Raw genomic sequence first — 15,426 nt, forward strand, 5'->3', positions numbered from 1 at the left:
ATATCTGAGTAGCTTAACAGTTCGGCGAAAAAAGAAACGATGGAATAGGTCTCAGGCTTAAAAATATATAAGTACTGGGGTTGCTTCATTCAAGTAAACATTCTTCACGGCGGTGCCCCAGCGTGCCATAGTCGAAATCTGAAACAATTCAAAGATTCCTGCTTCAATTAGGTAGATGTTGGTTTGTTAATAAAACATTTTTTCTATATGGAATCGTGAGTATTGTCAAACTTAATTTTAAATAAGGAATTAGAACTGAATGTTATGTTTCTCAGTTTATGTTCCTCACTATGATCAATTGTTGTCCTTATCACTGAATTAATTTTGTTGTCCAATTTTGTTTTCAATTATGAAAACACTACTCGAAAAAGAAATGCATACCTTATACTTCAGGCTAAATATAGCGTACTCATATCCCAGCCCTAAAGAGTTAGACTAAAACCAAGCAAATCAAATAAGTATTTTACCCTATATCATTGTTTCACATACATCTGAGATAAGTATTTAATACTAAGTGTATCTATTTAGACAAAAGAGATTTCAACTTTTCGGCCACGAAAATATAGCAATGTATTGAAAACTTCCAAATGCCATACACGTAAATATGAGTGGTTACTGTCCTTCCACAGATATATTGTCTATTGATATATAAGTCGCATATTTCAGTGCCTCATTGTCAGTCCTTCCCACTGTTCCATAAAGACAGAATGAATAGAATGCCAAGCTATTAGGAAGACTAGTCAACACTTATATGTTACACAAGAAGAGATGACATGATTTGTAACCCAGACAATTCTCTTTTTTTCCCTCTAACGCTAAGCTATGTTTGCATTGGTTGTCCCCATTTCAAATTTCTTTCATTGTGCTAGTAGCAAACTCGATATTATGATCATGTCAACCATCATAACATTTAAAAAAGATAACATGAAAAGTTATCTCTAAGATTTAACATAGTGCTGAGTCTAATATACACAAATCTCTCATGATAAGTGAAATAATTTGCAACGTCAAAATTACTCTCCCTAGACGATTCATTGGCCATACACAACTGCTGATCAATGGAAATTAAGGAGACTTCTTTTAATCTACTGAGATATCTTCAGAATATAATTTATAATATCCTTATTAACACTAACTTATGAACTATTTTAGGATAACATGTTGCAAAATATTCCAAAGCTGCAACAAATTTGTATCGTTTTTAGAACTCTGCATGATTTCTGAATTTTTCCTGGTGTCACGTAAGATGAAATGCATAGAGGTCTGCCAACACAATCAAAAAACGAAAACGTCAGAATCCTTTAAAGTTCTATGACGCGCAAAAATGTCCCCGGAAACTCATCGGGAATATGATTGCGATAATCCATTACTTTTTGTTTATCTTTTCAAGTTAATCAGATTCACTTTTATTACATGGCATTACTAATTAGGAATATTTCTATTGAGATTAATTGTTATGAAAGTTTAAAAACATTATATGGGGATGACGTTTACAGTATTAAAATGTCAACGTACTGGTGATTGAAAAGCCTTCGATTATATACGAATTACCTATTTGATCAACGTGAATCAACTGTTTAACAACACACACACACACACACACAAAAGAAAAAATCCTTATTATAATTCTCAAATATGCTCAAACTTTGTTTCTCCTGCTGTCAGACCTGGAAAAGCGAGCCCTCTTGGACAGTGAATTTCGAAATGTCTTAGAGTAACATTTAGTGCAAGGTTTTATTAATGAAACATGTGGTGAAAACGAAACTTCATGATGCAGTGTTTTCAGAAACGCTGAAGTAACCTTAATACAATAGAAATGCAATAGTACCTGAAAATATAAAATAACTTGTTCAATATTGCAGCGAAATTTTGTATCGGATGTGTGTCGCTGACGGTAAATTTAAAACCTTGTGTCAGATGACTAGAAGATAGAAACGGAAACGTATGTATGTACAATAATAGTATATCATGCTTTGAATCAGTGAAGAACATCAATTAGACGGAATGTTTTTATCAATGTTTTAAATCAAACGTTGCAATAATCGCAATAATTTTCATTGGAATTCTTTTATGAAACGTTGCGATAATTGAACAAAAACTTAAATATTAGAAGAGTCAATTATACTTGAAGGCTATGTCTGATAGGCAGAAATACAAAACAAAAAAGATGATCAATTTAAATGCATAGTTACGATAAAAAGCTGACACGTGGTTGTTTTTGGCGAAAGAAATCAGCGGAAAACATTTTATTTCTAAAACGAAATGTTATATGCTGTCATATATATATTTACATATATATATATATATATATATATATAATATATATATATATATATATAGCAATTAAGGACAACTACTTAATAAGGAAACCTTAACAAGAAATTGTCAGGTAGATAGCGTGAAAACCTCATAAGAGAAAAAATTTCGAAAATAATTATTTCTTATTGAACATATTAATTTATATATAGAGAGGGCATTATACATACATGCCAGAAGGCATTATACATACAAGCCACACGCTAAGAGGGACAATTAGTCATTTCTACCAAAAATATTACTAATCCCACCGAATGCAATTTTTCAAAGTAAGACATTTAAAAAAATATAGACCTGTATCACAGTGATTTCATACTTACGTACTCATCAGCAGGCCTGAATGTATTATAAATAAACAACAACCCTGCCTCGCTTAAGCCGATCAGCTAACTGATCAACATCAACGAAGCACATGGGTGAGTTTACATATATTACATCCGGATAAATGGCAAACTTTTACGAATTGCATTTCGGGAGACGAAAAGTTTTTTCGGAATAAAAATTTAGCAATTAAGGACAACTACTTAATAAGGAAAACTTAACAAGAAATTGTCAGGTAGATAGCGTGAAAACCTCATAAGAGAAAAAATTTCGAAAATAATTATTTCTTATTGAACATATTAATTTATATATAGAGGGCATTATACATACATGCCAGAAGGCATTATACATACAAGCCACACGCTAAGAGGGACAATTAGTCATTTCTACCAAAAATATTACTAATCCCACCGAATGCAATTTTTCAAAGTAAGACATTTAAAAAAATATAGACCTGTATCACAGTGATTTCATACTTACGTACTCATCAGCAGGCCTGAATGTATTATAAATAAACAACAACCCTGCCTCGCTTAAGCCGATCAGCTAACTGATCAACATCAACGAAGCACATGGGTGAGTTTACATATATTACATCCGGATAAATGGCAAACTTTTACGAATTGCATTTCGGGAGAGGAAAAGTTTTTTCGGAAAAAAAATTTAGCAATTAAGGACAACTACTTAATAAGGAAAACTTAACAAGAAATTGTCCGGTAGATAGCGTGAAAACCTCATAAGAGAAAAAATTTCGAAAATAATTATTTCTTATTGAACATATTAATTTATATATAGAGAGGGCATTATACATACATGCCAGAAGGCATTATACATACAAGCCACACGCTAAGAGGGACAATTAGTCATTTCTACCAAAAATATTACTCACCCATGTGCTTCGTTGATGTTGATCAGTTAGCTGATCGGCTTAAGCGAGGCAGGGTTGTTGTTTATTTATAATACATTCAGGCCTGCTGATGAGTACGTAAGTATGAAATCACTGTGATACAGGTCTATATTTTTTTTAAATGTCTTACTTTGAAAAATTGCATTCGGTGGGATTAGTAATATTTTTGGTAGAAATGACTAATTGTCCCTCTTAGCGTGTGGCTTGTATGTATAATGCCTTCTGGCATGTATGTATAATGCCCTCTCTATATATAAATTAATATGTTCAATAAGAAATAATTATTTTCGAAATTTTTTCTCTTATGAGGTTTTCACTCTATCTACCTGACAATTTCTTGTTAAGTTTTCCTTATTAAGTAGTTGTCCTTAATTGCTAAATTTTTTTTCCGAAAAAACTTTTCCTCTCCCGAAATGCAATTCGTAAAAGTTTGCCATTTATCCGGATGTAATATATGTAAACTCACCCATGTGCTTCGTTGATGTTGATCAGTTAGCTGATCGGCTTAAGCGAGGCAGGGTTGTTGTTTATTTATAATACATTCAGGCCTGCTGATGAGTACGTAAGTATGAAATCACTGTGATACAGGTCTATATTTTTTTTAAATGTCTTACTTTGAAAAATTGCATTCGGTGGGATTAGTAATATTTTTGGTAGAAATGACTAATTGTCCCTCTTAGCGTGTGGCTTGTATGTATAATGCCTTCTGGCATGTATGTATAATGCCCTCTCTCTCTCTCTCTATATATATATATATATATATATATTCTGTGCATGAAAAGATAGCACGATGGACAAGGTTTGAATAAATTAGGTCATACATTCTACTCATTCAAGGAATTATTTCCCTCAATGAGTAGAATGATGATAATGATGATGATGATGATGATGACGACGACGACGAATAATAATAACAAAACAACCATACACTGGGAAATGCCAATACACACATATAAAGAAAACAAAGCTCTCAGACCAGATAGTGTCGTCCAGGACCACCAAGTAAAGGGTGCCTTCTAATCAAATGACAATGTATTTCTAAAAAGAACAAAAAGTCTGGAAATTTAAAACTCTGGAAATAGAGTTAAGCTTAATACGGGGTCTGAAAAGAGATATAATCCCTATAATAATAGGTGCATAAACTATTCTTAAAATGCACACAGAAAATATATATCTAAAATACCATGTCTTACGAATGTATATAAGATGCAGAAAATAGCACTGCTTGGCCTGCACATAGCCTGCATAAAATATTTTAAATATACAAAAATAACTCCTAAACAAACGACAGCATATACTCAAGGCACCGGGAGGAGCATTCAGTGGGGTACTAAAAGCACGTGATATAAACACGAGAACTGAATAATAATGATGATGATGATGATGATGATGACGACGACGACAACGACGACGACGACGACGATGACGACGACAATGATTTCAAATTTTGGCACTAGGCTATCAATTTCAGAGGAGAGGATAACTCCATTACATCGACACCGGTTTTCAACTGGAAATTATTTTATCGACCCAGAAAGGCAAAGTAGAAATCGGTGAAATTTGAACTGAAAACGTGACGACGGACGAAAAGCCGTTAAATCATTTCTTCCAGCGTGTTAATAATTCTGCAAGCTCGCAGCCTAGACGATGATGATAATGACCATGATGATGATGATGGTGATATTAATAATGATAAAGCGATAGCCTATTACCATTGTTTGTGATTTGTATGGTAACCCTTCACACAGATACTTCTGTTCTAGAGCACAACAGACCGAACCTATCGGTGGTGGACAAGGTGCTCTACATATGCTATACAGTTGACGTTGCATGTCCCTTTGACCCACGAATATTCAAGAAGGAAAGTGAAAAGATAGATAGATATGTACGAAATAGCCCGGCTATAGAAAATGAAAGTGAAAATAGTGCCAATTATTGTTGGGTCCTTAGGAACAGAATCAGAAAGCATCATGGGTAATATAAAGGAAATTGGAATAGAGTTCCCAGTAGAACTGTTGCAAACGGTTTGCCCCTTGGCACAGCCAGAATAATCAAGAAAGTGCTAGAAAAGAACGAATAGCATGTTACCGTAAGTCTCAATAGTAATCCCGCTATGCATGCAAGACTGCAGGAGCCCCACAAGACCTCCGAGGTCTATTTTAGCTTTCATCCTTCAGCAATAGATAAAACGTTACCAGTTGAGCACTTGCCGGCCTTCTGCCAAAATTTGTAATTATTATTACTACCATCATCATCGTCGTCGTCATTGTTCTAAGTGTTCTTAAATATCATTGTGAAAATCTATGACTTCATCTTGATCCTGGGAATTCGGATTTATTACTAAGCACAAGAAAATATTTGCATGTAGCGGATAATTCGTTATACTGTTTTTCATGTCTACCATATGTCAGTGACATAATGTTTGTCCTTTGGGGCATACTTTATTTTTCTGTTTCTGTCAAAATTGAAAGAAAGATTGCTTCTCGTCAGACAAACACCCTTTCAAAACAGACAAGTGAACATAATTAAACAATGTGCAGGAGATAAAAGGAAAGCAAATTTAATTTCGAGCACAATGTACGCATGTAAATAAGTACATCATAACGATTACAAAACAGCAATGTCAGCAGTTTTAGTAATACTGATAAGAATAATAAGAGAAGCATCAAAAACAAGAACTAGAACAACAAGGGTAGCAGCTGCATCGGCAATAACAAAAAATGCAGTCATTTGCCACAGAAAAAAATCTAATTTGAGTCAAAGAAGGTGTTTTGTTCTCTGACACATACAACATAGTGAGCAAATCTTTCTTTCACGATGCTCGTGTATACATGTAAGATGTTATGAATGTGAATGGGAACTAGCACCGAAGTATATGATTTGCTGCTAAGGTAATAGCGATGCACCAGAGACATTACTAATCATTGAATTCAGACCAGTAGCATAACGTCAGCTAATTTGGTAGTATAGCGACAGGAAAACTCATTGCCTACATTCTCTTCCGTTCTCTCCATCCCTCTCTCTCCTTTCTTTCTTTTCCTCTCTCCGTTTTATGGAATTAGAACTACTGATTCTGCCAAGGCAACACTCAAACAAAAACAACAATCCTTTCTACCATATACACAAGGCCTGAACTTTTAGGGGAGGGGACCTGTTGATTACATCGACTCCAGTGTTTCACTGGTACTTAATTTATTGAGCCAGAAAGATGAAAGACAAAGTTGACCTCAGCGGAATTTGAACTCAGAACTAGCAGGCAGACGAAATGTTGCTAATCACTTTGCCCGGTGTGCCAATTGTTCCGTCAGCTCACCGCCTTAATAACGTTAGTCACTCACGTCGATTTTGACGTATGAATGTTTGAAATAAAAATATTAAAAAAATGATTATAAGGCAAAATAAGAGATGTTGCATCTATTTGCGTTGGGGGTGTGAATACAATTTGAGTCCAGGTATTGCTTTTGCTTTAAAGTAACAATAGAGACGTTGAAGATTATGGTTTGCCAGGGAGTGAATAAATATGACTGTTGATTGCAGGATATAATCCTTTAATTGTTCTGTTTTTCCGGTTGTTTAGCTGCCACATGACACTTTGTACGGTACTTACGTCGATGTTGATAATACATTTCGAAAGATGCTTAAACAAGATGTAACGATTTTAGAGATTGTTTCAACTGTTCCTTAAACCTAAGGACAGGTCTGCTTTACCACACAATCCCTCTATGTGTTGGCCATATAAAAGAATTTTCGGAATGCCATCATCTTGCATACGAACAACATGTCCTTACCAAATGCATTGAATTCTGAAAAGCATGCTTTCGATGGTGGAGATACATTTTACGTATTTTATGTATTTTATGTGGAAGATATTGCGCAGACAGCACATGTGAAAAGTTTCAAGTTTGTTTATATGTTTGTAATAGAGAGTTCGTGTTTCAGTCTCGTACAAAAGCGTGCTCAAAATAAATGATGTATATACACCTGTTTCAGTTTTAAAACTGACGTCGTGTTAATTCCATTAAGGAAGAGAAAGTTTTCCAAAAGCACTTGTAGTCTTAAATATTCCGACATTGATTTCGTCATCAAAAGTACTCTTAGATTTTATTGTACTTTCAAGATATTTAAATGACGTAATTTGAGTGGCTTATTGTCACATACGAATCATCACTATAATCTGTCCCCGGCCTTTGTTGGAATAAAACGTCTTTCTTCTGAATGCTAATAGTAAGCCCAAATGCATGAGCTGCAGCAGCAAATCTGTCAGCTATTTTCTGAATTCCCTCAAATATATGAGAAATCACAGCGCAATGAGCAGCTAACAGAAATTCACTTAGAATCGCTTCCTTTGTCTTTTTCTTGGTCCCGAAGCTTTGTCCATTTACATGTAGTAGATCTCCATCTGTACAATACTCAAATTTTGCAGTTTCATAGTAATCCTTAAAAGCATGTTGGGAGCATCATCGAAAAGAATATGGCAACAGTACAGGAGCAAAACAAAACAGCCCTGCTTAGTTCCAGTAGAGACAGAAAATACCTCTGGACATTGACCGTTAGTTATCACTGTTGCTATAACTCCTTCGTGTAGAGATACTGTTACCTTCATCAATTTATTATTCACTGTGTCAAAGACCTTGGGCAACTCGACAAAGACCATGTAGAAATTAATATTTTGCTTGAATTGCCTAACGGCATTATTTATGTCCCAAATCGATATTGAGATTAATAATACATGCGGTTTAATACATGCTTATTGACGCAGTTAAGAAACACTGTCGAAAATATTTTTCCAGCAATTCACAGCAAATGTATTCCCTTTTTATTATCAAATAAAATATTCTTCCCTTTGTTTAAATACAAGTGTGTTATAGTTGCATTTTTTTAACTGTTGGAGAACAGATCCAGTTTCCCAGATCGAACAGATGAATCTGGGTAAATTTCTTACAAGCTGCCAACTGTGATGCGTGTAAACGTCTTTGAGAATATCATCCTGTCCAAGAGCTTTACTATTGCAATTTTTATTTTATTTAAATAGCAGTACTTATCTTTTCGTAGGTAGTATCTTCTGCAAATTACTCAAGTTAGATTATGAAAGATTTCATTGATTACTTCAGGATCAATAGAGAACTTTTGATTGAATGCGAATTTGAAGTGTTCAGTTCAGTTTTTTCATAATTTCAACTTTACTACTTAAGAGATTTGACCTGCCATTTAAAATGATAGGTTTCATAACGAACGTTTTTTGGGGAATTTCATCTTACTGCTATGGCGGCATCAGAATCAGCAGTAGTAGCAGCAGCAGCAGCAGTAGTAGTAGTAGTAGTAGTAGTAGTAGTAGTAGTAGTAGTAGTAGTAGTAGTAGTAGTAGTAGGTGGAGGAGGTGGAAGAGACTGAGGGGAAGGAGAAGGAGAAAGAGGAGGAGAGGAGGAGGTGCTTTTGTTGTGGTTATAGTAATAGTAATTGTAGCAACAGCAGCAGCAGCTGCAGCAGTACCCTAGTTAATCTTGTTGAAGGATAAGAACGAGAAGAGAAAGATGAGATTAGGGAATTTCATCTCCTTATTGCTATGGGTCTAACTTTATGAATTGATCGTCCATTTAAATTTGAACTAGTTTTGAACAATTACAAAAGCGGTTCAGTAATAGGTCAGATCGAATGTGTTATTTCTCGGTTCTTCATGTCAATCATACTTCAGAAATCTAGAATACTCTATTTAACACGATACTCATACTACAAGACTTGCAAATATTTTAAACATACTTTCAAACAATTTATAAACTTTTAAACATTTACAACAATAATAGAGTGAAATCCATTACTGATTCTAATATATAAGAGCATATCGTAACTAGCGAACTAGCAGAATCGTTAGCGCGCCGAGCAAAATTCTTTGCAACATTTCATCTGTCATTATGTTCTGAGTCAACTTTCCTTTTCATCCATTTGGGGTCGATAGAATAAAAATCATTAGAACCTGGAGTTTGTGTAATCGAGTTAAGCCCTCATCCTTCTGTCAAAATCTGAAAACGATATATAGTATATTGTTCAAATATATCTTCCAATATAAACGTGAAATGATGTCATATCATTGCAGAAGAGAAGGTGCGGAATCAATTATACAGCCCTATATACAATTTACATTTAACATACTAAATGCGTAGACATAATTGTTTTTGCAAATGCCACAGCAAAAATTTCCAGGCAACGTGTAGCTTGCAGCAACGAGAAATAAGAAAATATAATGAGGCAAATACGCACCATGCAAGACAGGTCTTTTTGAACTGTTGTTAGGTTAACCAATTTATTCACGGGTAAATCGGTGAAGGTTTTTACTTACAATTTCAGAAGAAAAGTAAGTGAAACACGAAATGAGAAAACCCCCAATCATTACCGTGAAAGCGTAATGGCATCATAACTGTTTGTAAAGATGTTTTCAGTGTCACTATTGTGATAGACAAAGGCGAAGAATATCAACGAAGTTTTGCAAACATAGAGAAAAAAGAATAAACAACTGATTTGAGAGAGGGAGATATTGAAACTAAAAGTTTCTAATGATTCGTGAAAACAGTATTGTAAACGTTATTCCATCGATCAAGCAATGAATATTTGCATCTCACGTGGTAATTAGGATTACTTTTAATGCGATAACAGCCGTTGCAATCCATACTTATGTCTTCATTATCTTGCTTATTATAATCACAAACATCATCAGCTACATCATCGTTATCCTTACTATATACATCGTCATCTACATAATCTTCGGCGTCACCGTCATCATAATCATGATATATATTCTTCATTACCATCAACGTCATTCACACCATAAATATCATTAGCAGTATTAAATGGTCTTTTTCGCATTATGATACTTATAAACACAATAACGTTTCTCTCACTATCAACCTTAAATATCTGACTTTAATATCATAAATATACCCAGCAATTTATTTATTATTAATATCATCGTCACCAGCAACTTCACGCAGTCGTTATTGCTGCTAACTTCGCTGCTATCTTTGTGGTTGTCGCACAATGGCAGTAGCTTCCATTGTCATTACTGCAATCATCATCATTCTCATCATCCTCATCCTCATCAGCAGCAGCATCATTAAAATTATTTTAATGTCCAGAAGGCAAAGAATTAGCAGAGTTGCTGAACTTCGGTAAAATTCCTTTACATCTTATCTTCTGCTGCTTTAAATGCTGAGTTTAAATCTGTGAATGGTAAAGTAGACCCTGGTGGCATTTGAACTCTGAACGTAAAGATGGACGAAATAGCGCTAAGCACTTGGTTCAAGGCACTAACGTTCCTGCCGCCTTGCCGCCTTAATAACAATAATTATGATACTAACACTAACAACAATAATAATATTTCATGTTACTGCAGTAGAGATTTAAGAAAAATATAGCTGAGAATTCTTTCTTATCGTAAATTCTCTCTTTATTCATTGACATTAGTGAAGATGGTGGTGGTGGTGGTGGTTTTGATTGTGGTTGTGGTGGTGGTAATCATGATGATGATGATGATGATGATGATAAGCGGGAAGAAGATAAAAAACATCGAAGGCGGAGTCTGCAATGCTGGCATCAGGAGCATTTACTGCAGTTCTGATGATAATGCTGATGATGATCCTGGTGTACTGGTGGTGATGGTTGTGGTGGTGGTTGGGATGATGACGACGAAGACAACTGTGACGAAGACTATGACGATGATGATGATAATGACGACAAAGTTCATTATGATTGTTGTAACGACAACGATGATGATGATGATTGGGACAAACACAACGACGACAACGCAGATCCATCCAATTAAATTTCTAAATTTCTCTTCCTTACTAGAATTTAGATGATTAATAAACTTAACAAGATAGCTGATAAGACCATAAAATTTAATTGAGATATTCATACCAGTAGAATTTTTAATTGAATTCGAACCGCTTACAGCCGCGGATTATCTTTTGTTTTATATTATATTGATATTATTTGGAAATTTGGAGGAACTATTATAACTTTATCCATTAATTTCAACTAGTAAAATATATCTCCGTTCTAGTTTTTGTAGTTGTTTTTCTTGATTTTATTGTTTATAACTGAATGAATTCTTATTTCGTCGCTACCGTTAATTATTATTATTCAATTTTAATGTAAAACATTAAGATTTTAGATTTGTTTGCTGTTAAGCGTAGAAAGATTACCTAATTTCACATCTGCTACCTTATCTAAGTAATTCTTTCCATATAATTCCAGAGATAAACATTCTAATTATAATGGCTATTTCTAATATCCTAACAAGGTCTTAAGTTCCTGAACTTGATAGATTTGTAAAGTTTTTTTCTGTCTTTAATGTGCAAATATCTAAGAGGAAAAATATTCACAATATTCCTAACAAAATTTCAATATTGACACAGGACGAGCAAGTTAAGGTGCGGGAGTATGTCTATTGCATCGACCCCAGTGCTTAGCTGGTACCTAATCTATTGACCCTAAAAGGATGAAAGACAACACTGACAACATTAAACCCGGCGCCATTTGAAGTCAGTACGTGAATTCGACATGGTGTTTGCTGCTAGAAAGCTGCAGAAGAAGTGTCGGGAGCCAAACGTCGACCTCTACTCCACCTACATCGAACTGACCAAGACCTTTGATACCGTTAGTAGAGAAGGTCTCTGGAGAATCTTGGCGAAGTAAGGATGTCCCAGAAAATTCATCACCATCGTAAGACAACTACACGATGGAATGTTGGCAAGGATACAGGACAACGTAGAGACTTCTGATCCATTTCCTGTCTCCAACGGAGTGAAACAAGGATGTGTCCTTGCTGCCACCTTGTTCAGCCTTACGTTCTCAGCCATGCTGACAGATGCTTTCAGGGACACAGTCATAGGCATCGGCATCAAGTACCGGTTCAATTGTTCAGTCTTCAACCTCGGGAGGCTCAAAGCGAAAACCAAGGTTTAAGTGGACACCGTCAACGACCTCCTGTTCGCCGATGACTGCGCTCTCAATGCTGCCACTGAGTCCAACATGCAACACAGTGTTGACCTGTTCTCTGGCACCTGCAGCAACTGTAGCCTTACTATCAATACAAAAAGGACTAAGGTAATGTTTAAGCCAGCTCCAACCAAACCCTACGTTGAACCCAACATCACCATCAACGGGCAGCGACTGAACGCGGTGGGCAAGTTCACCTGCCTTGGCAGCACACTCTCTAGAAATGTTGTCGTCGATGACAAATTCGGAAGAAATGGCATGTCAGTGCGGTAACGAATCTGCAATCTCGCTGCCTTGCCTTTTCCTCTATTGAAAATGCATGTGAATCAGAAGATGAGCAGCCTCCATGAACACTTTTCATAATTTTTATACTAATAATAGGGCGAAAGGAAGATGGTAGTGTTAAACCAATCGACCAGTCAAATGATGCAGTTATACATTTCTTTACCTTCTCTTGAGTATTCCTTCTGGTAAATCGATACTACGAGTGTGCTACCTTCCATGCGTGATAGCATTCAATTATCTCGCTTGCATAAATGGAACGTTTCTAACTATTTTACACCTGTAAACATATTTGTGAGATAGTGCCTCACAGAATAATTATCGCGTAGAAACGAACAAAATGCTAGTCTAAGTAACTTAGAGTATTCAATTTCGAATCTCAACAGGCTTGGTTTTGCCTCCTAATTTTTATACTGTAAATCTACGTGGACATACCAATTTCAAATTTTGGTATATGGGACGCCTTTTCGGAGGAGGGGTTAAGTCGATTCCATTGACATTACGTTGTCCAGCTAATATTCTATCAACTCCAAAATGATGAAACGTAATGTCGACCTCGGCGAAATTTGAACTGCAAACGTGCGTAAAGACGGACGAAATGCTATTAAGCATTTTATCCGAAGTGCTAACGATTTTTGTAGCTCGCCTCCTTAACCTACGTGTAAGTATCACCACTCTTATAGGCACAGGAGTGGCTGTGAGGTAAGAAGCCTGCTTCCCAACTACATGATTCTGGGTTCAGTCCCACTACGTGGCAGCTTGGGCAAGTGTCTCCTACTATAGCATCAGGCAGACCTTGTGAGTGTATTTGGTGGACGAAAGCTGAAAGAAGCCCATCTTCTATTTATATATATATATATGTGTGTGTGTGTGTATGTGTGTGTATGCACATATATATATATATATGTGTGTGGGTGTATGTATGTATATATTTGTGAGTGTCTGTGCCTGGCTCCCCACCATCGCTTAACAATCGATGTTGGTGTGCTTACGTCCCCGTAACTTAGTGGTTCCACAAAAGAGACCGATAGAATAAATACTAGGCTCACAAAGGATAAATTCCTGGGGTCGATTTGCTCGACAAAAGGCGGTGCACCAGCATGGCCGTAGTCAAATAACTGAAACAACTAAAAGAGTAAAAGAGTATACGTGTCCTTGTAATTGTTATCAGTTAAATCTTCACCAGGAATGAAACTTATCTTTTTAATCGTCAGTAGGACAATCACCTTCTATATAAACAAAAGGCAATCTGGATATTTCAAAAATAAGGTCACCTAAGATATGAACATTTTAAAAGTACAAATATATCATTATGTTTCCACATAACGTAGTTATTTTCAATGAATATAATCCAACTTTTCACATTAAATTTGCGTTTTGCTTGTGGCTTAACAAATGTAATTGTAGTTCAACATATAAAACATACATATCTTTTCAGAATGTGTTTATATAGAAGCACTAAGTAGATGGGACTCTGTGTATGCCAGTAACAAATGAGTTTGAAGTAGTTTTCAAAGATTTGTTTTATTAAGATAAAAAAAACCAAGGCTCTACACAGCCTTGTTTTTTTATATTATTACTCAAAAATTCTTATATACACACGCTGACATAGAACCAACGTTGAAACCTTTATTCGCAAAATTACCGAATCTGGAAATTAACTATGGTCTGTCTATAGCATTTATTCAGCATTACCTGACACGTTTGGGTCCCAATGACACCATTATCTCTCTCTTATATATATATATATATATATATATATATATATGTATATGTATAGGGAGAGTTTACTGAAAAAACAAAAGACGAAGACATGTGGTGTACAAAACAAAGAGATGTATTAGTATAACGCTCAGGAATAGAAAAAGTCTTTTACGTTTCGAGCTACGCTCTTCTATAGAATGGGACACAGAAAAACAGTACAATGACACATGTTCTTATATTGGCCTCCCATTCTTTCTTTTTCTCTTTCTCATCATAATTTCTCTCTTCTCTTATCTGTCTCATACATATATGCATACTCATATATATATATATATATATATATATATATATATATATATATATATATATATATATATATATATAAGTATGCATATATGTATGAGACAGAGATAGAGGAAGAGGGAAATTGAGAGAAGAAAGAATGGGAGGCCTATATAAGAACATGTGTGATTGTACTTTCCATGTTATTCACGTCGAAGTTTTTTTAAGTTATGCATTATTATTTTTTATGAGTCCATTATCTAAAGGCCTGTGGCTCTAAAATCAGCATAGAAAATTGCCTTAGAGATAACATGGTTCCACAACCTAGAGTATGCAGTTGTCTTCTCTTATCCAGAGAGAGAAAAATGTAGAGTGTATCGTCCCTAAATGCATGTCAATAGTCGGTAATAAGGGAGTCTTGTGATATTTCTTTTTCGCTTAATCGAAATAATTTACAATAGTCATCAGCAGTTTATTCATCTCTTGAATTCAGTTTATCAAGCGTTAAATGTATATTGTATTTAGTACATTTCCATCATAATACTTCCAGCTAATAAGGGCAACGCTACGGTGCTGATGAACAAGTCTGAATACTCGGAAAAATCGGCAAGTCTCATAAGTGA

This window comes from Octopus sinensis, linkage group LG4 (genome assembly GCF_006345805.1).
Source record: "Octopus sinensis linkage group LG4, ASM634580v1, whole genome shotgun sequence".
NCBI lineage: Eukaryota > Metazoa > Mollusca > Cephalopoda > Octopoda > Octopodidae > Octopus > Octopus sinensis.